The 26,947-nt window shown below is 41.3% G+C and overlaps 1 protein-coding gene across 3 annotated transcripts in view; it reads left to right on the top strand.

Annotated features, from left to right (window-relative positions):
* The window catches only part of ARHGAP28 (Rho GTPase activating protein 28), a 181,583-nt gene that overhangs the window by 51,095 nt on the left and 103,541 nt on the right, over window positions 1–26,947 (top strand). The window contains exon 1 of one of the 3 annotated variants that reach the window (XM_089683633.1): window positions 17,823–18,351. The exons of the other annotated variants lie outside the window; for them this stretch is intronic. The gene's annotated coding sequence lies outside the window, so the exon portion shown is untranslated. Of the gene's footprint in view, window positions 1–17,822; window positions 18,352–26,947 lie in introns of those variants that run through there. 3 annotated transcript variants of the gene reach the window in all.

Here is a 26,947-nt window from a genome sequence, read left to right as displayed (position 1 = left end):
CCCAGACATTGTGAAGTCATCATCGATAGAATGTGGAGCCAGACTGTAACTCTAGATGAGTGTAGGATGTTAAATGTAGGCTGTTCATGCAATAAATAGTCTCCACTAAATCATATTCATTACTGGATTGTGGGTGATTTTACTGTATATTTCTGCATAAAATTTTTTTTTTGCTTAGTTATCTTTTGGGATTAGGCCATATAGATACAGTTGGGTGCTTCTAAGTGCATTATTCCAGGTCAACTTTAATAGAAAGCTGTTAAAAACACTTACAATTTAGTAGTACAAATAGGCTCTAATGTGGACAGCGTGCGTTCCAACGTGTTCTCCAGTGGTCCGAACAGAGTGACGGCCATCTATAACACCTCTCCTCAAGCTCCACCCACAGCTGCTGGCTGGCACAGTGGCTCCATCGCTCAGAGGACAGAGCCCTGCTACTGACGGATTACATTAGAGCCTGTTTGTACTACTACATTGTATTGTTTTTAACTGCTTTTTATTAAAGTTGACCTGGAATACTGCACTTAGAAGCACCTTCCTGTTCACCTTCTTCTGCACAGAGTTTGTCTACACTCTTTAGAAGTGCGGCTCAGTACCGGTTTTCCTACGCACCATCCATCATCAGCTGCCATACTTCCATAGCATCGTCCACCGACACGCCCTACTACCTAACTTAAATATAGAAACAGTGCAGTCTAGGTAAATGTGAAGCCTTTACATTTTAATCTAGCTAATTTCAGCCAGGTTTTGCTCCAGTGTTTGCTAGGAGTTCCTTGAGCTGTAGCTGATTAACCTCCCATCTGATGGTGCCTGCATAGTTCCAGGGCCAATGCCACTTGAAAGAGCCAGTTGCATGATACCAATGATCTTTTTAGCTGTCTGCAGGGGCGGTATTCTGTCCACCACTTTCCAAAAATGTAAGGGGCATTTTTCCCACTGACCCCATATGCATTTGCTTTAGCAGGGCTTCCCCAAGACCCAAAAGATTTCCTCTGGGTCTAAAAGGCTAGGTAGGGTGTCTTAATCACATCTATATTTGTTTTTCAAAAGTTGTCTCGCTGATGTATTAGTTTACAGGGATGAGAAAAAAACATTTAACATGTACAGGGCTGCTTACAATGATCAACTTTTATTTACAGGTGAAACTCAAAAAATTAGAATATCGTGCAAAAGTTCATTTATTTCAGTAATGCAACTTAAAAGGTGAAACTAATACATGCAAAGCAAGATAGTTCAAGCCGTGATTTGTCATAATTGTGATGATTATGGCTTACAGCTCATGAAAACCCCAAATCCACTATCTTAGAAAATTAGAATATTACATGCAATCAATAAAACAAGGATTGTACATATTACAATATCGGACCTCTGAAAAGTATAAGCATGCATATGTACTCAGTACTTGGTTTGGGCCCCTTTTTCAGCAATTACTGCCTCAATGCGGCGTGGCATGGAAGCTATCAGCCTGTGGCACTGCTGAGGTGTTATGGAATACCAGGATGCTTCAATAGCGGCCTTTAGCTCTCATTTAACACCCCCCCCCCCGACTGACAATGCTGCTGTCAGAAGGTGCCCCCTGTGCGCCTTCATCCAGAATGGGGGCACTATAATACAGGAGGTGTGTTACTCACCAGATCACCAGGTGACAAAAAAGGAGGGAAAGCCTAAAAAATAGAAAATTAATGCAGCCACCACATCTAACGATTGGTAAGGTGCAATATATTACATTTTTGGTTTTGGGTTTAATATAACGTATTAACATAGTTGGATGAGTTAGGAAATGGAAATATCTTGATGCCTTTTTGTGACCCAGTTAAAAAAGTGTTATTGACTGGCTTGCTAGTTAGATTGGTCATCTTTCTTTCTCCTGGTCTCAGTGAATTGATAAGTGATCTGGATGCCTTGTATAAGTAATTTAAAACACTTTACCCAGCTTGTCTTTTTTTAAAATCACTAGAATGGAGCCTGTTTCACCACTTTAACATGCCAACAAGCCAAGTATGCTGCAATGGATCTGTTTTTCCTTTATGAGCAATTCTTTTCATTCACCTAAAAAGTGTGTCAGTTGTGTTTCTCTAGAATAGACTAACATTTCTTGTTAAAGAATATGAAATGTGAGAAATGTAGAACAGCCTATTAGGTTGTGTGCTAAAAATTCTAGCTGTTGGTTCATATGATATCCTGATATTGAAGAATGGAAAGTGTCTTATAGCATGCAATGTGGCTGCATTACAATTATAAATAAGAGATTGTGTGTTTTATAAAGGAAATGTCTGCAGTGCAGTTACAAATTAGTAACAATGTGGAGGTGTAACTGATTGTTAATTTCAGTGCACTTGTCCTCGTAGGGGTCATGGGTTCGCTAGACTGAGCAAGCCCTGACTTCTCTCTGCCCTCGTACTGACTCTGGCTTTTCCTGGATGAGTACAGTACAGTCCCAGGCCAACTGGAAATTCTTATCCCTCCAGTATATTCTGGATCTGCTCTAGGGACTTATTTAACCTTGAAGAAAAACCTCTTATTATCTCATGTAGCATTTTTCCACTACTTAAAAATATGACTGCAATATGTACCTGAAGTCTTTTACAGAAGAAGACACAACCCCTTCCATACAGACTTGGGGGTCAACACTCCAGTGTTTTCTGAGATACAAAACTACAAAAAAAAGAATGTTTATCAGTATAGACTACAGTGTTATATTTTTACAGATCTGAATGCATACGTGTTGTTTTCTATGGACCCATGCACACAGCTTTGTAAAGATCAGTAAACTTGCATGGCATTACAAACCACAACAACATTTCCCAGCATATTTACCAGCTATCCTGCAAAAACAAAAAACAAAAAGCAAAAAAACAAAAACAAATAAGGCCTGTCTAATAGTTCATGAGAAAGGCAGAGGGTTTATTTGAACACATTTCCAAATATATGTGAAAGCTGCAGTGCCTACGCCAAGGCTCCTCTGTGTACTGTGGTCCTAACTATAGTTTTGAAAGTCTCCAAGTTGGAACATAAATTCAATTAATTAAATTGGATAAATTAAGGGCAGGTTTGCCCGGAGGGAGCCCACTCCTCCTTAAAGGCCCAGAAACATAATGGACGCCCAGCAAAAGCACAATGGCAGCTGAAAGCCTCCAATGTGTCCTCACGCACAATTCAGCTGAAAAGCTGTACAGATAAGTGGCAAGCACTCCAATCTTTAACTAGCCTTTACAGTAAGGTGCACACAACTAAAGCACACTTACCGATTCTTACTAATTAGCTTGCAAAAAAAAAAAATAACCTGTCTAACAGTTTATGTCAAAGACAGAGGATTTAGTTGCATACATTTGAAAATATATGTGAAAGCCACAGTGCCTCATCAAGGCTCCTTTGTATACTGTGGCCCTAAATCTAGACTGGAGGACAGCCACACTTCCCCTTTTGGGTGAAGTTCTGCTTTAATCCCTTCCTACTTAAATATGCAGCCCCACTGGACTGTGCTTTTCTTCCATTGTGCCTCATATATGCCTACCTGTCTTTGTGCTAGGAGCCCTGGATCCCGTACTAGCAATCCAGACCTGGAACTCCCAGTTGGCTATCAGAGTGATCAGTCACTGTGAAGCCCGCCCCCATGTTTTCCCTCTCTCTGAACGCCATGGTTAATGTTAGAGTCAAGTAAGGGTCAAAGGTCAGGGTCAGGATTTTTTTTCTTCCAAATTAATAGTAGTAGTGTCAGTAGTATCTGTAAGTTTCAGTGTGTTTTAGGTACGATAAAAAAAGCAAAATGTGTACTATTGTTTCTGGGCCATACTACAGGTACAAACAACAAATAACATACATATATGTGGTATTGCTGCAATCGTCAGGAGCAGGAGAATTTATTTTGGGTTGTTCTTTGTGGTAGTTTATGGTAGTAGCAAAAAATGTACAGCTACATTTTAAAACAAATATTTTTTTATACTATTTTGGGCCAGTTTTCCTTTGATAATTTTGATATTAGAAAAAAAATCAGAAGATATACATTACTATTTACCACCAAATGAAAGCCAAATTTGTCCTGAAAGAACAAGGTATAATCCACTTGGATGCACAAAGTAGTTGTGATGATAAGTATGTTTTACTAATTAATTTCAAAGTTGCAAAATTGTGCTTAGGCATTAAAGTTTGTTTTACCCTTCTCACAGGACACAGAGGCAGCAGTGGGAGCCATTGGCTCTTGCTGCTGTAAATCAAATCATGTGAGGAGGAAACAGGGGGTGTGGCTGAGCTGTGCTATGTGTGTTTGTGGACATACACAGCCCAGCTTAGAAGTGAGCCTGTACGTCTCCCCCAAACTGTCTTGCTATGGTGGCACAAGCCGAAAAGGAGGAGCCTAGTGTGCCAGCGGTGGACCCTAGAAGAGGAGGTTGTGGGCCACTCTGTGCAGTACCATTGCACAGAGCAGGTAGGTATAACATGTTTGTTATTTTAGAAAAAACTTTTACAACCACTTTAAGGCTGGCCATGCAGTAGATGCCATGCAAGGTGGATGGAGGAATCCTTGCCACTGTGCAATTGTATTCTGACAGCAGGGACTCCTCTTCTGTCAGAATTCTGACAGCAGGGACTCCTCTTCTGTCAGAATACACCAGTCAGTGTCTGCAGCATATTAGAACCTCTGTGTCCATGATGGGGAAAAAAAAACCTGTCAGGCGTTTTAATGATTCCCCACTCTATCCAAAAACAATAAAATTTTGGTTTAAGGTATACTTTAATAGCTTGATACCACAACTTTGCTGCCTTGAAGTAGCCACATACACTATATTGCCAAAAGTATTGGGACGCCTGCCTTTACATGCACATGAACTTTTATGGCATCTCAGTCTTAGTCCGTAGGGTTCAATATTGAGTTGGCCTCCCTTTACAGCTACAACAGCTTCAACTCTTCTGGGAAGGCTGTCTACAAGGTTTAGGAGTGTGCCTGTGGGAATGTTTGACCATTCTTCCAGAAGCGCATTTGTGAGGCACTGATGTCAGATGAGAAAGTCTGGCTCGCAATCTCCGCTCTAATTCATCCCAAAGGTGTTCTATCGGGTTGAGGTCAGGACTCTGTGCAGTCCAGTCAAGTTCCTAGTTCCTCTCCCCAAACTCACTCATTCATCTCTCTATGGACCTTGCTTTGTGCACTGGTGCGCAGTCATTTTGGAACAGGAAGGGGACATCCCCAAACTGTTCCCACAAAGTTGGAAGCTTGAAACTGTTCAAATTGTCTTGGTATGCTGACGCCTTAAGAATTCCCTTCACTGGAACTAAGGGGCCAAGCCCAACCCCTGAAAAACAACCCCACACCATAATCCCCCCTCCACTAAACTTTACACTTGGCACAATGCAGTCAGGCAAATACTGTTTTCCTGGTAACCGCCAAACCCAGACACATCCATAGGATTGCAAGACAGAAAAGCATGATTCATCACTCCAGAGAACACATCTCCACTGCTCTAGAGTCCAGTAATGGCGTGCTTTACACCAATGCATCCGACGCTTTGCATTGCACTTGGTGATGTAAGGCTTGAATGCAGCTCATCGGCTATGGAAACCCATTCCATGAAGCTCTCTATGCACTGTTGTTGTACTAATCTAATGGCCATATGAAGTTTGGAGGTCCTTAGCTATTGACTCTACAGACAGTTGGCGACTTCTGTGCACTGTGCGCTTCATGCGCTGACCCCACTCTATCATTTTACATGGCCTACTACTTCGTGGATGAGTTTCTGTTGCTCCCAGTTAGTTCCACTTTGTTATAATACCACTAACAGTTGACCGTGGAATATTTAGTAGCAAGGAAATTTCATGGATGGACTTATTGCACAGGTGGCAACCTATCACAGTACCACACATGAATTCACTGAGCTCCTGAGAGCAACCCATTCTTTCACAAATGTTTGCAGAAGCAGTCTGCATGCTTGATTTTATACACCTGTAGCCATGGAGGTGATTGGAACACCTCAATCCAATGATTTGGAGGGGTGTCCCAATACTTTTTGGCAATACAGTGTATGTATCAATATAATCATTCAATATTCAAAATAGTTTAGCTAGGGGGAGCTAGATACCAATGGTTAGTCAGGAGCTGAGTAGTAGCTCAGATGCCATAGCCAGAAGGGTCAAATTGTGGTCAGCACCTGGCCTGCATGCCAGCGCCTCTGGAAATTTCCCCTGCTCTGAGACCCTGAGCGAGGACCACCTGTATGGCAGGGAAGTAGCAGCCCAGCTGATAGGCATGGTAGCAGCAACCAACCCGCAAACGGTACAGGAGAGTATATGATTGAGTACACCTGCACCCCATGGATGGATAGAGGAAGGAACACTCTGGTGGGAAACCAGATTAACATGCAACTAGTGACTGTTCACCCATTTAAAGGGACAGGAACCAGATCCCCTGCTCAGGAAAAATCTCCAGATTGCTGGGTGAAGAGGAGCATTTGATCTAGGGTTTGGGATGGTATGTCAACAGAGACTGTGTTGGAGAAGAGAAGCTTTGTGAATAGTTCCAGAAAGCTTGTCCTCAGTTATTGGTTCCCTTGGGCATCCTATACCCCCCTTACCCTACCCCAATTCTAAATCCCTTCAATAAACAACAAAACAAAAGCTCAAGGACTGATTTCTGACTTCGAATGGAAGCTTTTGTGGAGAATGCAGATTGCCTGGCTGTGCTACAAATATATTAACATCAATGCAACTAAAGTGATCTAATTAAGTAAGAATTGTAAATCACAGACCTTTTGACCAATTTTCAACAGTGGCAAATCGATCAGCCATTGCAGAAGCTTTATTGATTATTTTTGTCATTTGAACAAATATCTGCATGTTTGTCTGACAATTATTCAAATCTATAAGGTGATCATTTTCAATAGATCATTTGTGGAAGATTGTTTTTTTAGTCCATACCATGTGTTGCTTCGTTCAATATTTTAATCAATGATGAATCACTTGCTTGCAATTGCTTGTACTTATATCGATCACAAATGTACACATACAGTATATGGTGCTCCTTTGCACCCTCTGGCCTTTTCACAAATCTGGCCTGGCAGGTTTGGCTTACCAGCTGCAATTATCCCTCCTGCTTCCTGACTTTCTGTAACTGCTCATGCCTGCACCTCTCCGGTGATGTGTCAATGTAGTGGAAGGTTTGCTGAAAGTCCCTTCTGAATTTGTAGCAGTTGTTTATGAACTGAATTATTCAGCAGTTAACCTATACCAGTGATGGCGAACCTTTTTGAGCCCGAGTGCCCAAACTGCAACCCAAAACCAACTTATTTCTTTCAAAGTGCCAACACTGCAATGAAACCTGAATATCGAGCTTTTGGTTTAGAAAAAACAACTCGTACAGTAGTGCAAACTAATTAACAGTACAGGGATGACCAGAGACTGCGGACAGTACAGGGATGACCAGAGACTGCGGACACAGTACAGGGATGACCAGAGACTGCGGACACAGTACAGGGATGACCAGAGACTGCGGACACAGTACAGGAGATGACCAGAGACTGCGGACAGTACAGGGATGACCAGAGACTGCGGACAGTACAGGGATGACCAGAGACTGCGGACACAGTACAGGGATGACCAGAGACTGCAGACACAGTACAGGGATGACCAGAGACTGCGGACAGTACAGGGATGACCAGAGACTGCGGACACAGTACAGGGATGACCAGAGACTGCGGACACAGTACAGGAGATGACCAGAGACTGCGGACAGTACAGGGATGACCAGAGACTGCGGACACAGTACAGGAGATGACCAGAGACTGCGGACACAGTACAGAGATGACCAGAGACTGCGGACACAGTACAGGGATGACCAGAGACTGCGGACAGTACAGGGATGACCAGAGACTGCGGACAGTACAGGAGATGACCAGAGACTGCGGACACAGTACAGGAGATGACCAGAGACTGCGGACACAGTACAGGAGATGACCAGAGACTGCGGACACAGTACAGGAGATGACCAGAGACTGCGGACACAGTACAGGAGATGACCAGAGACTGCGAACAGTACAGGAGATGACCAGAGACTGCGGACAGTACAGGGATGACCAGAGACTGCAGACAGTACAGGGATGACCAGAGACTGCGGACACAGTACAGGGATGACCAGAGACTGCAGACACAGTACAGGGATGACCAGAGACTGCAGACACAGTACAGGGATGACCAGAGACTGCAGACACAGTACAGGGATGACCAGAGACTGCAGACACAGTACAGGGATGACCAGAGACTGCGGACAGTACAGGGATGACCAGAGACTGCGGACACAGTACAGGGATGACCAGAGACTGCGGACACAGTACAGGAGATGACCAGAGACTGCGGACAGTACAGGAGATGACCAGAGACTGCGGACAGTACAGGAGATGACCAGAGACTGCGGACACAGTACAGGAGATGACCAGAGACTGCGGACACAGTACAGGAGATGACCAGAGACTGCGAACAGTACAGGAGATGACCAGAGACTGCGGACAGTACAGGAGATGACCAGAGACTGCGGACAGTACAGGAGATGACCAGAGACTGCGGACAGTACAGGGATGACCAGAGACTGCGGACACAGTACAGGGATGACCAGAGACTGCGGACACAGTACAGGGATGACCAGTGACTGCGGACAGTACAGGGATGACCAGAGACTGCGGAAAGTACAGGAGATGACCAGAGACTGCGGACAGTACAGGGATGGCCAGAGACTGCGGACATAGTACAGGGATGACCAGAGACTGCGGACAGTACAGGGATGACCAGAGACTGCGGACACAGTACAGGGATGACCAGAGACTGCGGACACAGTACAGGGATGACCAGAGACTGCGGACAGTACAGGGATGACCAGAGACTGCGGACACAGTACAGGGATGACCAGAGACTGCGAACACAGTACAGGGATGACCAGAGACTGCGGACACAGTACAGGAGATGACCAGAGACTGCGGACACAGTACAGGGATGACCAGAGACTGCGGACACAGTACAGGAGATGACCAGAGACTGCGGACAGCACAGGGATGACCAGAGACTGCGGACAGTACAGGAGATGACCAGAGACTGCGGACAGTACAGGGGATGACCAGAGACTGCGGACAGCACAGGGATGACCAGAGACTGCGGACAGCACAGGGATGACCAGAGACTGCGGACAGCACAGGGATGACCAGAGACTGCGGACAGTACAGAGATGACTGCTGATTTTTGGGGAGGGAGGGGGAGCGGGTACCTGAATTTGACAGGTACCCGCTCTTACTTCCGCAGAGTTTTTTTTTTATCTTACCTGTTCCTTTATCCAGCCGCGCGCTGTCTTCCCGGCTTCTGTAGTGTGGGCGCTCGTCAGACAGCCGGATGCCCAGTGCGCATGTGCGAGAAGCGCTGCGCTTTGTGATTGGTCCGGCGGCTTCTGGGATCTGTCATGTGTCCCAGGTACCGCCTTACCATTCACAAAGAGCACTGCTTCTTGTGCATGCGCACTTGGGACCCGGCTGTCACGCACACTACAGCCGGGAAGACAGCGCGCCGCTGGATTCTCCTGGCGTGCCCACAGATAAGGCTCGGCGTGCCGGCTGTGGCACGCGTGCCACGGGTTTGCCATCACTGACCTATACCAATAAGAACAAAATATAAGCATGCCCTTGGTAGTTATAAATGACTGTTAATTTTAAAGTGGAAGTAAATCTTAAAAACAAACATTTAGCAGCAGTTAGGGTCTCTAGGTATAGTAGGCTTTATAAGTCTCTTAAAAAAGAAAACCTCTTTCACTCACCTGCTAGAAAAGTGACTGAGTACTGTCCTGTGATTGATTGATTTATATATATATATATATATATATATATATTATATTAATATTTTTTTTTTTTGCACTAGCATCCATTACGGCTACAGTCAGCTTCAGCACTCACTTGCTGGCATTTTTATAAATCTGTACGCTGACTGTGACACATATATAGTACAATGTACAGCCCTGACATCTTACAGATGCCGGAAATGGAGTCAGGTGGCAAGATAGTATAACTCCAGCACATGTACACAGGCGTTGCATCATCAGTTCCAGGCCAGTGTGCGCAACAAGAAGATGGCAAACCCCAAAGAAGAGGAAGATAATAAGGCACTGGTGGGGACGACGTAAAAGCAGAAAGCTCTAATGTTAAATGAGAGCATATTCATAGATAAGTGTGTCATAATGTGCAGTTATGCTGCGTATACCTGCACAATATGGCAAATACTGGTTGGTCCAACCACGCTTGACTTTCTCCTTATCAGTCAACATATTGTTAGCTTTCCAAACAGCAAGTGAATCAAAGTAGCACATCTACCTTTATTTGTTTGTCTAATGAACCCCTCATGTGATTTGAAATGATAAAGGAATTTTTAAGATTTTATTCCACATATATAATCATCAGAATTTAAAGTTTAACTAAAGACAAAACTTTTTTTTGTTTGGGATAGAGAGGAGATGAATTAGAACCCCTGTCAGGTTTTTATTGCTCTCTCTGCCCTTGCTAAGGAGATTCACCCTCTCTGTTTTTCTTGCTTATCATTGAAATTGAAAGTGAAAGAAAATCACAAATGTTGGGTTGTCCCCAGAACAGTAATAAAGGGAAATCTTCCAATGGGGACACTGATTCTGGTGATCCCCAAGAAATTCCTTTAATTTTCAGGGATTCCCTCTCTCATCCTGTGTGGCTGTTAGACAGAAAATGAAGGGAAATCTCTGCAACGGGACACAAATGGAAAAAAAATCTGCAGCGGTTATAACCCTCCCTTGCTCTATCCAAAATAAAGTTTTAAAGTTCTACTTTAAATAATGTTGCGAATATGTGTTCAAGCTTTATAAACTTTGTTTCAACATACATAGTTTTGCAGTTAGGCCGCTTTCCTTTGGCGGGTCCGATCAGATCCACCTGTCAATTTTTCAGGCAAACCTGATTAGAAGGTTCATCCCTATGAACACAAGTCCATTTAAACCCTCCTACCATTGGTTCCAATCAGTTATGCTAAAAAAAACTCAAGAGATTCGTCCTCTTTCATTTTGGTGGATCAGATCAGAGGGTAGACAGGTGTAAATGGACAGCAGAATCTGTTTACTCCTGGCTGCCTATAGAGCAGAGCGGGCTCTGTCCATGTCCACTCTACAGAAACTGAGCAGTCCGCTCTGCTCCAATCAGCATGGAATCTGTGAGTGGATAGAGTCTGCCACATCTGAAAGGCTCCTTAAAGTTTAGATTTTATTGCATAGTTACTTTGGTCCAGTTTGGACCAAGTATGCATATGCCATACCTGTAGAACTACTGTGGAAACAGAGAATTACTGTAGTAGTTGGCGTTAGTACAGTGATCGCCATGGTCTTCTGGGTTCTGTGCTGAGCAGCTGCCCTGCTGCATAGTGACCATGTGAGATCATATGCTCAGCATGGGCACCATTCATATAATGTTTTGCATTTTTCTCAATTAATTCAAAGCATGCTTTGATTGGATGACGTGGAGATCATGATGTCACCAATCACTGTCTCTCCAATCAAACAACAGCTTGAATTAATGGAGCAAAAAGCAAGGTGCTCTGTGAATTGTGCTGATGCCAAGCAAGTGACCTCCTGTGTTGACTACGTTGTAAGGCAGCCTGCCCAGCATGGGACCTGGAAGAGAGGGTTGATCACTGCAGCAGCGCTGACTACTAGAATGATTCTCTGCTTCCATAGCAGTCCCAAAGGTATGGCATATACTGGGTCCATGTAATTGTACAATAAAGTCCATATCTGGAGTTCAGATTTAGATTTGTATATGTACTATATATGGTGGCAGGCACATTTTTACTCTAGATTCAGACTCTGCTTCCAGTATATATGAATATCTACTGGCTGCACAAAACATTTTCTGTCTATACAAAGGGAGACTGAGGGAAGACTACATGTCTGTAAGGTATTCAAAAATATAAATGTACCACAAAATACAAAGGCGGGGTAACCTAATAGTGAGCTCAAAGAACGCACCTTTTAATGGTGTGGGCGTAAACCAAAAAATACATAGCAAAAAGAGTAGTAGTTGCCTAAAGTGAAATACCAATGTAGGTAATAAACACCCAAGCAATGTAGCTCATATGTAAAATCACATATTTGTATTAATCCCGTATAGGGAAAAAGAATAATATCTATGGATAGTGATACATACCATCACTGAATACACATTAAAAACAATGAAAGAAAAGCAATCCTGATTGCAACATTACTATATTTCAGTGGTATTCACTGAAGACTGGGTGTTTATTACCTACTTTGGTAGTTTGCTTCAGACAACTACTACTCTTTTTGCTACATGTCTGTAAGGACCTTGTCTACCAAACAATCACCTTGCCTTATTTTTCCAGATTGCTGAACTGTCACAGTGAACTTTAGGTTGAATGATCTATGAGCTGAAAAACTTAAGAAATGAAATAAGTTTTAGGGCCGGCTAAGCAATCAAATTCATATTTCATAACAAACTGATACTTAAACTGTTAGTGTTATATTTACTAAAAATACAGTTAACAGGACCGTCATTGTTCAGTGTCATTTCTCTAAGCGTTTTGATCTCATTTTAATGAAAACCATGTAGCAGTGTATACTGTAATCACATTTCTTCATAAATATCTCAAATAAGTAAGGGTAACCGTAATAGAACAATATAGTCAGTGTGGTCCTTTTTATTATGGTGTAAATAAATGGGAATCTGGTCATATAAACAGCTGTACTATGCTTAAAGAGACTCTTTAAAGCAAATAAAACCCCTGCAGCAGCCTGCCATTCCCTCCTGTCATGATGGAATCCTGGGCCCTTCTGCCAGGCAGAGCTTCCTATTGGCTAGTGAGTTAGCACATTGTAGTGATAGCCCATTAGTTGTAAGTTCCCACATGGAAGAAAAATATATTTGAAATATATTTTAAAAATATTCTTCCCAAATATATTGACAATCATTTGAAATGCTACAATTTTGGCCATATTCAATATATTTCAAAATATATTATATATTGTATGTTGAAATGCGTTGTTATTACAAAATATATGAAGAATATTTTTAAAAATACATTTCAAATATACTGTATGTCTGTAAAAATACAAATCTACATTTTTGGAATGCATTTACAAATATATGTCAAAATATATGTTAAAAATACTTTTTTATATGTTAAAAATCTGAGGAATATATTTAAAAAAATATTTAAAAAATATTAAAAAAATAAATAAATAAAAAATAAATATATATATATATATATATATTTTTTAATATTTTGTAAATATTTTTTTTTAAATATATTGAATATGGGCAAAATTTTAGCATTTCAAATATATGTCAATATATATAGAATATTTTTTAAATATATTTCAAATATATTTTCTTCCATATGGGTAAGCAGCCAGCTCCAGTGCTAACAGGACATGCTGGGGCTTTCCTTGTCAGTGGAGTTGACAGAATGGTTTTAGAAGCTGCTGAATGGCTGTGCAAGAAACTTTACATTGGTAATAAAGTCTTTATTTTTTAGCAATTTCATCTGCTAAGGTGAAGATGTGTACTGTTCCTTGATCAATAAAATTTTCAGCTGGTCCCTTCAGTGCCAGCACTGTTTTTTCCATTTCGAGGTGGCTACTTTCCCTTGCAGGGACCTATGGAGCTACCTTTTGCATGCACACTCCCAAACCAACCTAGAATCAAATGTGCTACGCTGTGCGCATCAACATAAACACACAGCGTAGGACAGGAAGCTACTCGTTCACTTTTTTTTTTCAGAAAAAAAGAAAAGGTGAACCAACACCATACACCTCTCCACCTCCCTCTAGTCCCTGCTGTAATTGTTAATTCCCTCTGGTGATGCTGAGCTGTCAATACCCATGCAGCTGGTCCAGCTGTCCAATTCTGATTGGTCAGCATCAGCACTGCTGTATGAGAGTCACAGCTGGCATAGACACTCACAATGTACTTCCGCTGAATGAATGTAGATACAGGAATCACAAACATATTTATCTTCCACTACATAAAAAAAATATAATAGAAAAATAATGCATATTTCTAGATGCTTGTATTACATTGGGTACAGGGCTGGATGTCCATTACAGGAGCCTGTAGGTACACAGTCTATATTGACCAAAGCAAAAACCCTTTGCTAAGATTACTTTTTTCACAAAACATTTTATTTAAAAAAACTGGACTTTATCCAGCTTACAATCTTGTGACATTGTGCACATTAGTTTATATGAGATTGTTTTATTTTTAGTGGTGATAGAAAATAAATTGTAAGGTTGATAACTGTTTAGGAAAGAGCCACCTCTTTGTTTCCTAATCGCAAATCCGGCATATTAACATTCAGCTGGTTACTACTAACCACTGGTCAATATACAGGCGTACCTCGGTTTATGAATTTAATGCATTCTCCGGAACGTTTTGTATTGTGAACAATTCGTAAACCGAAATGGGGTATCCCATAGGAATGCATTGAAAACCAGTTAATCCGTTCCGGAGGTCAGAAAAAAGTTAAAAAAAAGTATTTTATTTGTTTAAAACTCTTTATAAAGTGCACTTTAAAGGCATAAATACTGTACAGGGACATGATTATAAGTTTCCAGAATGGCTCCAAAACTTGATGCAAAAACCGCTCCAACACCTCCACACTCGACGCCACATGCTACCCACAGATTCCAACATGCACGGGGCTGGCGCTATAAACCTCCCAGGTGCAATTCATTCTGGGGAAACTTGCTGCGTATTATTATTATTATTATTATTATTATTATTATACAGGACTTATATAGCGCCGAGTTTGCTCAGCTCTTTACATTATGGAGGGAGACAGTACAGTAACAATACAGTCCAAAACAAGAGGGATTAGAGGGCCCTGCTCCTTGGAGCTTGCAATCTAGGAGGGAGGGGATAGTGGTACAAGAGGTAATTAGCTGTGGGGGATGGAGTGGTTGGGGGAGTAGGGGATTCCAGTAGTTAGCTGTGGTCGGGTAGGCTTCCCTGAAGAGATGAGTTTTCAGAGTGCGCCTAAAAGTGAGCAGAGTAGGTGATAGCATGATAGCTTGGGGTAGGGAGTTCCAGAGGATGGATGAAGCCCGTGACAAATCCTGGAGACGAGCATGGGAGGAGGAGACAAGGGAGCTAGAGAGTAGGAGGTCTTGCGAGAAGCGGAGAGTACGGTTTGGGTGGTATTTAGCGACAAGGTTGGTGATGTAGTTAGGGGCAGTGTTATGAACGGCTTTATACGTCAGTGTTAGTGTTTTGAATTTTATCCGCTGGGCAATTGGAAGCCAGTGGAGGTATTGGCATTATCTGTTCAAAACTCTTTGTAAAGTGCACTTTAAGGGTACAGGGCCAGCGCTATAAACCTCCCAGGTGCAATGCATCCTGGGGAAACTTGCTTTGTATTGCGAAAAAATTTGTAAACCGAGGCATTATTTTCAATGGATTTTCATTTGTAAACCGAAAATTACGTTAACTGATGCATTCGTAAACGGAGGTACACCTGTATTGCAATACTGCTAGAACAGGGTTTCTCATCCGGAGTTCTATGGAGCCCTAGAGTTTAGCAAGAAGTACTCAGGGATTCCACTATTTGCCACAATTCCAGCAGATGTATGTCCAGTCAATGCAGGGCCACTGATAGACATAGGCAGTATTTGGCTGCCTCTATATTAGTTACTGCCAGCTGCCTTGTGTGAAAGGGGAACTGGACAAAACGTATGACAAATGCAGGCTTTGGGTGGGATATTAACGCTGCCTGGTGATGTCAAAAGGAATAAGCTGGTAGCTGAGTTAGTAGAGCAAAAACTGGCTGTTGACTGACAAGGATGTGGCAGTGCTGGAATCCCTGGGCTGCTATTGGCTGTGGAGCCTGAATAGAGGTGAGCACCGGGAGGGAAAGGCCTGTGTTTTGAGTCTTGGCATAGAAGGACCCTCTGCTTTCTATATCAGCATGGGGGGCCCCCCTCTGCTTCCAGTCCAACCTAGAATAGCAATGGAGGGTTCTGTGGAGAGTCCTTAGATGGGGCAAATACATGTATACCGATAAGATAAGACCAGACTAAGTGTATGATTGTAAGATGTATGAAGTTGGTCAGCATCCTTGGAACATGGTCTGGGAAACAAAACTTTACAAGGACATATAAAAAACAGGGAAGAGGGGTTTTTTTGCAAATTTTTATGCCAAAATTTTAAATATGAAATGAATGCCAACCAAAGTAAATGTACTGTTGTCACTATGCACTAATGCAAATATAGTGTTGTCACTGAGCACCAAAGCAAATTTAGTGTTGTCGCTGAGCAACAAAGCAAATTTAGTGTTGTCACTGAGCACCAAAGCAAATTTAGTGTTGTCACTGAGCACCAAAGCAAATTTAGTGTTGTCACTGAGCACCAAAGCAAATTTAGTGTTGTCGCTGAGCACTGAAATAAATTTATTGTTGTTACTGAGCACCAAACAAAATTTAGGGGGGATTTACTAAAACTGATGCTTCTGTCCATAGTAACCAATCGGTTTCTAGGTTTAAGGCCCCTTCCACACGAGGCACAATCTGCCTGTGATCCATTTTCTCGGCAGGGGTTCTGTCTGCTGATTCCTGCTGAGCAGGCGGATGAAAAGTCCATGTCTGTTCCGCTTATGCAGAGCAGACACGGACACAGCCGCTCTCCTCTATGGATGGTCGCATGTTAATGGACCGCCTGTCTGTTTACACCCGACTGCCATCTGATCCACTGGACTGAAGAAGAATGGATCCCCATCAGCCTGTTTTAGCGGTCGGATTGGATGTAGGCTGGTGTAAATGGCCACATGTCCGTTTACATCCTCCAATCCATACAGAAGAGGTTTCCGATTGGGTCTGCCTGAAAAATGAACAGGCAGACCCGATCTGAACATTTGTGTGAAAGGGGTCTTATTGTGAAAGCTTAAAGGATAAGTTCACCTTTGAGAACATGTTACATTTTCCACCCGTTTTTATGCTGGAACATGTAACCTGTTCCCGCAGCTGCCACCGCCGCCGCCCCCCCCCCCCCCCCCGACATATAGTACGGGGAGAAGTCTCTCCGTACTATCTGTCAAATTTATAAACAAAGCGGCCATGCAGGGCTCTGCCCACATGGCCGCATCATTCATTCACGGACTTCTGTGAATGAATGAACTGCAAATCCAGCTAGCCGTACCGGCTGTCGGCTTGTAGTTTTCAATGAACTACCACGGTGCTGTGGAACACTGTGGTAGTTTATTGAGCCTTCCTGTCAGAATATCTGCTTGCTCGTACATCCCGTACAGCAAGCAGATGTTCTGACAGGTCTGCAGGAGATCTACTGATCGCTGGTGCAATGCTTTCCAGGCTCCTGTAGACAAAAATAATAAATTCACATTTTTTTACCTGCAAAAAAATGTGAATTTATTATTTTTATCTAAAAGGTGACTTTATCCTTTAATTGAACAAGCTTTTCTACAGATAGCCTATAACTAGGCACCACATGTGCTGTTCTTTAAATATGTGATAAGTAACATTTTAATAGATGACTTTTAGCTGTCATAAATGCCATGCTAAATTTAACATCAATGTATTATTTCTGAATGTGGTAATTAGATCGCAGCTAGAACACACAATCATGTGACCATGAGGCACTTCAGGTTCAGCCCACATGGCGTTTGGATTGGTAGAGATTTAGAACATTAAATAGGTTAGTTTGCTTTGGAGTGAAGTAATTTTGTAAATTACTTTTGTGCTGGATGCTTTCCATGTAAACTCCCCTGAAGCAAAAAAAAAAAAAAAGAAAAGAACCTGCCATAAAGCGAGTTCATTCTTCCGCAGTGTGCTGTCAGTACAGTATTGCTGATTGTTTTCTCCAAAACTCAACTTAGCAAGTGTAGACTAGGATACAGCTTATTTTGTATCGAATGTCTTTGTTCCACTTTCTGGGACTGAAGGTACATGGATGTCTCTTTCTGATTCAGAATAAATGGGCTCTTAATTAGGCTTTAATCCGACTTCTTACTAAACAGATGAAAGGCTTAGCCCTGCTACAAACAGGAAAACACTACAAACATTTGTTCTCCGCCTGGAACTCCGTAAATAGTAACAGAGCACGTTATGTATTGTTCTACGTAGTGTGTAGTTCAGCTTCTCATTGTTTGGGTGCGCTGGGAGTCCCCCATCTGTGGACCTTCCACTCCCTCTATCAGTTCCTTTGGATTTCTCTGCTGATAATTCCATCTAGACTATTTTATCATCAGGAAGGCAAAGGACACCATTAAAAGGACTTATTTATAGAATCTCCAAGCTCACCATTTTCCATCACTGAGTTGAATGCTTTGGGAACAGTTGAACATGTGAAGGTACGTACTTTATCATTTTCCATTTGTTATACTCTGTTCACGTTGTCCTTTGCTGCCTTGATAATATAACACAGGAACTTCTGTAATCACTAGTCTCTGACAAGCAACCAGATTAGGGTATGAATATTATGGGGGTTTTTTTGTTAATTTATTACAAAAATAAAAATTAATAATTTTTATTTTTTTAGAACAGTCTTTATTATATAACAGAAAAGTTTTTATGTAACATCAATTAGTGTGAATATCTCATCTTTTTGCTTTTTCATTAGTTAAACAAAATTCCAGTTTACATTTTAGTAGGGTTGATTTACTAAAATTGGACACTAAAAAATCTGGTGCAGCTGTGCATGGTAGCCAGTCAGCTTCTAACTACAGCTAGTTTAATTAAGCTGCACCAAATTTTGCACTCTCCAGTTTTAGTAAATCAACTCCAGTTAGTCATTAGGATAAGTTGTTAAAGGATAGCTACACTTTGAAAATAAAGTTGTCCTTCAGGAGGTAAGGAAACGTTCTCCCAAGGTATCCCAAAGATTTTGCCCTATGTAGGTCTACCCTCTCTCCCCAAATCATTATACTTGCCTAGATCTTGCGCCTGTGCAGTTTGGCCGTTAAAGATTTCTATAGGGCTGGTAAACAGATCAGAATCTTGTTGGTCCACTAGCCCCGTAAAAGCCCATGGGGCCGAATTGCACAGGCACGGATGTCAGATCAAAAAGTTGGCAGAGGGATGTAAAAATGCCGTGGACCTCTAGGTAAGAATAGCGATTTGGGGGACAGGTTGTGCTACAACTACTTAGGGAGGTGGGTGTAAGTAAACTTTGTGGGGATGTTTCCTTACCATTTAAAACGTATCCCTCCTCCATCAATATAGTACTTGCTTTTGGACTTCTTCCTGGGGATCTTTGGTTTACGGACCTGCCCAGCAGACCAGCCTTTCCATGTAAACAGTCATAGCTGAGCTTTGCTCCTATTTCTCGCTAATTCCTATGCCAGGTCTGTACTCATGGCAGTCCCAGCCTTCCATAGGAGTAAGAATCAGCCGTAGGAAGATGAGGCTGTGATGTGCATGAGGAGTAGGCATGTAGGCACAGGGCCCAGCTGCGCAGTAGTGGGTAAGAAGATCTCTGGAGTGGTACTGAAGAAAAGTATTAAAGTGTTACTAAACCCAAAACAGTAAAATCAGCCTGTATATGCAGTAAAGCATGCTTGTTTTACTCACTGTAGAAGGGGTTAATCCTCTGCACTGTGTAAAAAGGCTGTTTGATCCTGATTGCTCTGTTCCTCCCCTTGTTTAAGCGACCACCTCCTATCACCTGATAGGACAAACTAAACCGTAGGCGTTATGCACATGTTCAGTTTGGTGTGTATTCCTAGAGAGTTTTTTTTTCTTGGGAGAGTGCATGTGAACAGTACAGGGCCAATCAGCACTGTCCAGACAGAGGTCAGTGGTCCTCCTAGAGCAGAAAGAAAACTCCTCCTACAAGCTTAAGCTAGTGCTTGGCTGAACACTGATAGAAGCCATAAGTTTATATTTAATAAAATAATTGCCCTTCCATGTTGTGTGTACTGTGGGAGGCCAAGTATAGTGAATAAAGGGTCCTGGGTTTAGTAACACTTTAATCTATGGCTGTATCAGCTCTGAAGTTAAATATGGAAAACCAGTAGCATTACCTTAAAAAGAACCTGTGCAAAAACTTGGAGGCTACCATCGCCGACTATGTTGTATATGTGCTAGTTGGCTGTCTTTCTCTGGCTTTCACACTTCCTGAGACATCACAAGCATGTGGAACAGTTTTGTCTGCATACTTGTTTGGAGTCAAGGGGGTTGATGACTAAGATAATAGAGAATGTTCTCTTAGCAAAGTTGTGTTCACTTCTGCCATCTAATCATCTGCAGCATAAAATCCATTTTTTTTCAAAATTCGACTGACCAGGTATTCAAAGTGAATACTTCTACATCATACTTAAAGCAGAGCTGCACCCAAAGGGAAAGTTCTGCTTTAATTACTGCTCTCCCCTCCCCATTAAGGATTGGCACCTTTGGGGAGTGGGGGGCGAGCTAGTACCCAAAATTCACAGGCACTCGCTCCCACTTCTGCTGCCATCGCTCAGGCTATCGGAATCAGAAGTTGTCCTCCCCCCCTCCTTCCCTGTAGTCTTCTGGGATACGTGACAGGTCCCAGAAGACTACAGGACCATTCAGAAAGCACAGAACTACATGTGCAGTGGTCACCTGGCACTGAAGATGTCGGCGCTGGGAACACAGGATGGCCGTTGAAACGGGCAGCGGGGATGACACCGCAGGATCAAGGGACAGGTGAGTGGCCGTTTTTTTTAAAAGTCAGCAGGTACAGTTTTTGTAGCTGCTGACTTTTATTTTTTTTCAGTTTCACTTGAACTCCTCTTTAATAAACTTTCTCTACCTCTTTTTTGAATCATACAACGTCAGTCTGAAAATACTGGAGCCACTGAATTCGCATGACAGCAAAGGAACTAATATTTCAGTCTATCAGCAATGACAGTACAAAAAATGACCCATACCCCAGTCTTTAACTGGCCTTCACAGCAAGGAGCACATGGAAGGGCGATGCATGTCAAACAACAAAAAAGAAAAATTCCCAGCTCTGACTTGCCAGCCAGCCTGCAAACAAACCAAATTAACCTGCATGCGTTAAAAATGGAGGGTTAGTTAGCACACATTTGCAAATACATACGTAAGCTACAGAGCCTCGTCATGGCACCCCAGTATTCTGTAGTTCCTAGCTCTACTCTTTGCAGGCTGGTTGGCAAGTTAGAGCTGGGAATTTTTTGTTAGACATGCGTCACCCTTCCATGTGTTCCTTGCTGTGAAGGTCAGTTATAGACTGGGGCAGTGGCCATTTTTTGTACTGTTGAATTGTTGGTTGAAGGGGTGCACTGGACACCCTAGCTACCATTGTGCTATATGCTGGGTGTCCAGTGTACTCCTGTACCTTTAAGGAGGGGTGGGCTCCCTCAGGTTCACCTGCCCTTAGTCTATCCATTAAATACATGTGCCTCTACTATATGAGCTCTTAAAATTGTAGAGTTAGAAACTACAGAATACTGGGGTGCCGTGACGAGGCTCTTTAGCTTATGCATGTATTTGCAAATGTGTGCTAATTAAACCCCTGTTTTTAATGCATACTGTTAGACAGGTTAATTTGGTTTGTTTGCAGGCTGGCTGGCAAGTTAGAGCTGGAAATTTTTATTTTTTGTTGTTTATCAGCAATGACAGCCTACATATTCTGTCAGCAAGGTTTAATTTTGGGCTCATGAAGACAGCTGTAAATGTGCCATACAGCATGCAGAGCCTGTGTAACCATTTTCCCCAGACCTGCAGCTACTACATGGCTATACGTGGCTTTGTGCCAGGGGTTGTGCAAAGAATGCACGTGGGAGTATTCTGTGAACACATATCTTTCCCTGTATGCAAGTGCATGCTTGGCTGTGCATAAACATCTGTACAGCCCATTTGCCTGTCAGCTGCTCATTGATTTTTAACAGGCATCTGGGCTGCTGCTGCATACTCCGAGTACATAAACAAAGACCTCTTCGCAGATATATGGGCTTATACACCCGTGTGTATAAACCCAAATACTCTGTACATGCAAACAAGTCCTACAAACTAAACATGAAAATGTAAAATAAATTTGCTGTTAATGTTATCAAAAAATTGTTATGACTTTTATATTTGAAATGAAACTTTATTTTGTTATTTGGATGAAATATTTTATTTCTCTCATATTGTAACTAAAGCCCGTAAATACTTGCCTTCTCTCGAGTGTTGCGTCATCCATGTGCTCCCCTGCTGACACCAACATCTTCTCTCCAGCTTGCTATGTGTGTGGGGTCTTCGAGTGCCTTGATTGGCTGGCAAAAGGTGACGTAACTCCTGTGCATGTGCACCAGACCAAGTTATGCACAGATCAATGTGCGTTCTAAACAAGATTGCAAACAGGCAGGTAAGTTTGTTTTATTGCAGAAGAGACATAGCATGTCTCTTCTACAATAAAGTGTCTTCCTGCTCACAGTTCTGTACTTTTTAACTTGTTAACCCTTTAAATAGTCATGCATTGATTTACAGTCATTTGATTATATTTTTTTCATTGATCAGTAATTTGTCTCGTAGATTTTTTGCACCATACAGTACTAATTTTATGCAATATGTCACAAAACCTTTAAAAGTAATGTGAGCCTAATAAATACTATAATGTAAAGCGATTTTGTCCAGCTGGTTTAAACCACCAATGAGAAATCAGATTCTATACCTCATGTGGATTACATTTCTTCTCTGATATCTGACTTCCTGGGATTTTTTTCTTTTTGCAGCTACTTTGCGCTACACGGTTGTAGACAGTGGGTGCAATGCCCCAATTCCCCTGCCCCCTCCTCCCCTCCAGGAGATCCTTCTGGTGTTTCTCTGGGTATCTGCATCCTTTAAAAAAATATTTCTGGCAAATTGATGTTCTAGCAATAAATATATAGTTTTAGCTATTTAGCACCATAAGCCTTGATTTACACCGGATCGACTTTCAAAGTTGGATGGCAGTGCGACTTGGGGGCCCGACTTCATAGACACCTGTGCGACTTAATGCACATATGTTTATGCACGTTGCACCCCAAATCAGGAAAAGTAGTGCAGGAACTACTAGCTATGGGGGCACCCGAGCATGCACACTCCCCAGCCACTGCTCCATGTGTCCATTCACTGGCTGTGATTGACAACAGCGGGAGCCAATTGGAGGAGAGGGAGTCCCAGGATAGCCGAGACCCCAGTGCAAGTTGTTGGATCGAGAGGGGGCTTAGGTGAGTATTAGGGGAGGCTGTGGGGGGAGGGATGCTACAAACAGAAGGTTTTTTACCTTCATGCATAGAATGCTAACTTAAAATGCTATTTGCATGGATGCTATGTTGATACTCTGGCTTTAGTACTTTCTGAGTCACTGGCCCTCAACAATTAAGCATATTTGAAAGGTCCTATCCACGCTACATACAGTACTTGTAGGTGGTTTAAGGTATTAGGTCAATTCCTCCCCTTGCTAGTTGTCTGAAAGTCTTTTGTGAAATGAGAAGTCAGCAATGCCAATCTCTTCTTAATGATTTACCCTAAAGCTGAATTTCAGGAAAATGTCTAAATATGCAGATTAAATATATATATGAGGGCTAAATACCTGTAAAAGACTTACAGATCTTGTCCCCCCAACAGCGTGTGACTGGACAGTGAAAGGAGATACTGGTGCTGCTCCAATTGCTACAGCATACACCTGTGCGAGGGCCATGCTTGCCGACATGGGGACACAGCCAATGCTCCAAAGTTAACAGCCTTGTCGGTGCATGTCCCCGGACACACGCTATCTGCACTGGAGGATGTGCACCTTGTCAAATTGGGACAAGCAGCTGTGTTCCCTTGTGGGAAAACACAACCCTTTATATATATATATATATATATATATATATAAATTTAATTATGAAAAAAAAATGTGCTGATTTACCCCATCCACACATTCTATGTAGCGCTATTGTGTCCTGTTGGTGGGGAGCCTTCCCCGCTGGCAGAATGCAGTGGTCAATGTTGCCGACAGCACAGAATGGACAAAAAAAAAACAACAGAAGGGTTGTACAGAAGTCGATCAAAAGATTGACTTCAGTACAACCAGCCTGCCCATAGATGGATCCAAAATTGACTAGTCCCTGCTGAACCAGCCAAATTTCAATCCATCTATGGCCAGCTTTAGCCTGAAAGTAATGTTTTATTTGAATTTTCAACCTATTTTCCTTATGGTATTGCATAATACTTATTTGTAGATTCTTCATCAGTTGGCTGTTCATATCAATCTATTGTCTGAGCAAACCAGCTGAGATAAGATCAAATTCAGAACAAACCACTCAAAGAGTGTATTGATTAATCATATTGAAATCATTGACTAACTTTAACTGAGTGTAGTCAGGCAAATGTCCAGTGTTTATGTTCATCAAATAGCGGACGGTTACTTTTACCTAGACAAATTACAGGTATTTTAAAGCGGGAGTAAAGTCTGATGTATGACGTGTACCTACAGGTAAGCCTATAATAAGGTTTACCTGTAGGTACAGTGAATATCTACTAACCCTCACAGAAGAAAAATATTTTTTAAATACATTTTAAAAATATTCTTCCCAAATATATTGCCATATATTTGAAATGCTACAATTTTGGCCATATTCAATATATTTAAAAATATATTTAAATATATATATATATATATATATATATATATATATATATACTGCATGTTGAAATGTGTTTTTATTACAAAATATATGAAAAATATTTTCAAAATACACTTCAAATATACTGTATGTCTTTAAAAATACAGATCTACATTTTTGGAATGCATTTACAAATATATGTAAAAATATATGTTAAAATTACTTTATTATGTTAAAAAAAATCTGAAGTATATATTTTAAAACATATATTTTTAAAAATATATCTTTTGTAAATATATTCTTCACATTTTTTTTAACATATAAAAAAAGTCATTTTAACATATATTTTTACATATATTTGTAAATGCATTCCAAAAACATAGATCTGTATTTATAAAGACATACAGTATTTTTTAAATGTCTTTTTTAAAATATTTTTCATATATTTTGTAATAAAAACGCATTTCAACAGCCTATATATATATATATATATATATATATATATATATATATAAATATATTTTGAAAAATATTGAATATGGCCAAAATTGTAGCACTTCAAATATATGATGATATATTTGGGAAGGATATTTTAAAAATATATTTCAAGTATATTTTTCTTCCATATTAGAAACATGTACTATTTAGGAGATATTTACATTTTTAGAAGTTGGTGATGTCATCAGCATATGCACACTGGGCTTTGAATGGACGACATATGGACAATATGCAGATTTGACTTGCAGAACATTTTTTGGGGCTTGTTCACACCATGTGCAGAGACATGCGTTTTCTAATGTAAGTCTCTGCAAGATCACAAAAGGACTGTTTCTGTGTGCCCTGTTCATATCATAATGCTGGTGTCATCTAAGTTTTTTTGCACAGAAAACTGCATACTCATTGCAAATTTCTACACAGAAAAAATTTGCTCATGATACCAGAGTTGTGGTGTGAACAGGGCACATAGAGAGCAATTGTTTTTATTGTGCCCTTGCAGAGACACGTGCAGAAAAACTCCTGCATGGTGTGAACAAGGTGAGGCCTAAACTTGCATGTGTAGAGGTTAGAAATGCCCTATCAAATGAAACAACATATTCCTAACTTGGTTCCAACAATGTAAACATTGAAAAAAAAATCTTGCCAACTACGTAATGCATATGTGCACTGGCATGGAGGGTGGGCCCCCACAAGCTGCACGTAGGCAGGAAAGGATTTAAGTGAGAATATACTAGTTTTTGGTCGTATTAATTGACATTTGTGAGTTTGGGGTGAGCATTATACTGCAGAGGATGACAAGGTTCAGGGTCTGTCAATCTAGCTCATAGCAAACAACAGCAAACCCATGAGACATGACATCTATAAGCAATATTAAAAATCCTCTTTTTAGAAAATGCTACGTGTGTATTCTGTTTATATAACTAAAACAACAGTGAAAAATATTGAATTTAATGTGCGGTGTTCAGCGCTGCCATGCTATGTGGACGTTTTCAATACATACATTGTTGGGTGATAAAGGACTCCTTTGTTTTCATTGTTAGAAATATATATGTTCGTAAGCAACTTGTTGTCTGACAAGTCTATTCTTGGAACATGACCCAAGTGTCACTTGTGTGTTTATTTTTACTGTTCTTCCTGATTGTTGGCATTTTTGCCATTCATTCATCAATACCTGTCAGGTTTGAAAGCTTGTCAGTTATAAAACTTGCATTTTAAAGATTCCTCTTTTTATATACAGTGTTTGTATTTTATGTATATCTTAATCTGGTGTTGTACAGTGTTTCTTTAGGTTGTTCGTTTTATTGAATGTGCATATACAGTCATGGCCGAAATTGTTGGCACCCTTGATATTTTTCCTGAAAATCAAGTATTTCACACAAAAAAGGTATTGCATTAACACATGTTTTGCTATACACATGTTTATTCCCTTTGTATGTATTGGAACAAATATAAAACAGAGGCAGAAAAGCAAATATGACATAATGTCACACAAAACCCCAAAAATGGGCTGGACAAAAGTATTGGCACCCTTAACTTAATATTTGGTTGCACACCCTTTGGAAAACATAACTGAAATCAGTCGCTTCCTATAACCATCAATAAGCTTCTGACACCTCTCACCCGGAATTTTGGACCACTCTTCCTTTGCAAACAGCTCCAGGTCTCTCTTATTGGAAGGACACCTTTTCCCAACAGCAATTTTAAGATCTCTCCACAGGTGTTCAATGGGATTTAGATCTGGGCTCATTGCTGGCCACTTCAGAACTCTCCAGCGCTTCTTTGCCATCCATTTCTGAGTGCTTTTTGACGTATGTTTGGGGTCATTGTCCTGCTGGAAGACCCAGGATCTTGGACGCAAACCCAGCTTTCTGACACTGGGCCCTACAGT

Source organism: Staurois parvus, unplaced genomic scaffold (genome assembly GCF_062004578.1).
Source record: "Staurois parvus isolate SC_StPar_1 unplaced genomic scaffold, SC_StPar_1.0 ptg000317l, whole genome shotgun sequence".
NCBI classification, from domain to species: domain Eukaryota; kingdom Metazoa; phylum Chordata; class Amphibia; order Anura; family Ranidae; genus Staurois; species Staurois parvus.
This window is presented reverse-complemented; position numbering and strand designations above follow the sequence as displayed.